We start from the raw sequence: 2,123 nt of genomic DNA, 5'->3' as shown, positions 1-2,123 counted from the left end.
ATGGTTGTCTCTTTACCTCGTTGACGGTTTCTTTTGCTGAGCAGAAGCTTTTTAGTTTGATGTAGACCCATTCATTTATTTTTACTTTTACTTCCCTTGCCTTTGAGGTCAAATTCATAAAATCTTCTTTAAGTCCAAGGTCCTTGAGTTTCACTTCATAGTTATTAATGTACATTTTCCTGCCTGCAAAGCGAGAGTGTTAAGCCTTACTTACTCCATTGAGATAAAGAAAACATAGGCAGCTGATAGTGAGTAGAGCGATTCACATGAAATGCATTTGGACTAGACCGTCAGAGAAGTCTTGGAATCCCTTGTGAGGACCTGCCTGTGTGCACTGGTCTAGCATCCAATGCTGTCATTCTTTGAAATGTCAGCTGATTCACTTCATGACTTCAGAGTGTCACTTGGCTCTTAATTCATACACTGTATGCAGAGGAGTTGGACCATTGTGAATAAATCAGGGTTTTTTTTTGTTTCATCAATGATTTTAAAAGGATCAGAGGTCAGTCTTCAACATCACCAAACTAGAAGTGGCCTCTGTGACACCACTGGAGGTCAAAGCCCTGCCACTGCAATGGGCTTCTGTCCCTTTCAAGGGCCCTGGGTGGAAATCAAATTTCCTGGAGATAAGAGGAATCCAGGACACTTTGAACTCCTGCCACGATCACAGTCCCTTTTAGAGCAGAGTGACCAGAGCCAGCCCATGGCATCCAAGTACCAGGCTCCATACCATGGGATCTCAAGGTCAGCATCATAAGCAGGAATTGACAGGCAGTGACATGGAGCCAGTGAGACAGCCCTTGCTGTTGGGCCCGAGAAAATGATGCTCTGAGAGGTGTCTGAAGGCAGGACATGAAGTACGTCACCTGATGGAGTGACGTGCAGAGCTGTGAGAGGTTTATGGAGCGATGGCCATGGGAAGCCATCCCCATCCTAGTGAGAAGCAGCTGCATGGAGGATCTGTGAGGCTGAGCGGGCATAGGAACCCCCGAAGAAAGGGAACGGGATTTCCTAGGGAGTCAGGACTCTCTCCACGCCTCCTCGCTCCTGCCTGGAGTGCCTCCTGTGGGGTACGGGGGCTCCTGTGCGAATCGTGCTGCTTTCCTTTCTGCCTTCCAGCATCCCCTCAGCCTGTGTTTTACTGATACCCCTGATGGTTTGCAGGGCAGATCCTGTCATGATGTCTGGGTACCACTCTTCACTGTCCAGGTTTGATCTGTCCGCCCTCACCCTGAGGTTATTAAACTGGCGAGGAACGACATGAAGTCGGCATTCTTGAGTGTCTCTTCACTCTGGGCAAGAAAAGGGCGGACTGTTTCCATGGTGGAAGCGTTCCAACCAGTTCAGAGAAAAATACCACGCGAAGTCAAAATATTATCGTCCTGGCCAAGCGAGGGTTTTCCTTTATGACCAGGCTGACATGCAAGGTTTTACAGCCTCGCCTCTCCCCGGTGTCAGCGGTATTGCCTGCTCTCTCCAGCTGGGGGATGTCAGTTCAGAGGAGGTGGGGGAAGGACGGGGGGAGGATTTCATCCATGGGAGGTGGTAGAAAGAGGAGAGTCGCTGGGAGGATATAAACTCTGTAGTGAGAACAAAGAGTAAAATGCTCAGTCCAGGAGAAGGACAAAAGGAGCTTCCTTAGAGTCAAACAACGGCAAACCTGTCATTGAAAATACATTTGGGAAGATGTTTTAAAATGACATCTTCCATTAGAGAAAGAAGCCATATACTAAAGAGTACACGATATGTGATTTCATTTACAGAAAGTTCAAGAACAGGCAAAACTCATCTATACGGACGAGGAAGGCAGAGTAGTGTGGGTCGTGGGGTGTGGGGAGCTTTAACTGGGAGGAGCACCACAGGGAGCTTTGGGGGTACATGGGGGGCTTTTGGGGTATGCTGGGAGCTTCAGGGGTACACAGAAAGCTTCAGGTATACACAGGAGCTTCGGGGTACACAGGGAACTTCAGGGGTACACGGAGAGCTTCAGGGTACACAGGGAGCTTCGGAGGTATACAGGGAGCTTGCGGGGGCAGACATGCTCTGTGTCTGCATTCGAGTGATGATTACTTAGGTGTGCTCACATGTAAAAATTCTTCGAGCTATATGCTAAGATTTGTGTA

The 2,123-nt window shown here is 48.5% G+C and overlaps 1 protein-coding gene across 1 annotated transcript in view; it reads left to right on the top strand.

The window, feature by feature from the left end:
- Positions 1 to 2,123, top strand: part of PAPPA2 (pappalysin 2) — a 226,659-nt gene that overhangs the window by 173,807 nt on the left and 50,729 nt on the right. The window lies entirely within an intron of this gene.

Source organism: Pteropus vampyrus, unplaced genomic scaffold (genome assembly GCF_000151845.1).
Source record: "Pteropus vampyrus isolate Shadow unplaced genomic scaffold, Pvam_2.0 Scaffold65, whole genome shotgun sequence".
Classification (NCBI taxonomy): domain Eukaryota; kingdom Metazoa; phylum Chordata; class Mammalia; order Chiroptera; family Pteropodidae; genus Pteropus; species Pteropus vampyrus.
This window is presented reverse-complemented; position numbering and strand designations above follow the sequence as displayed.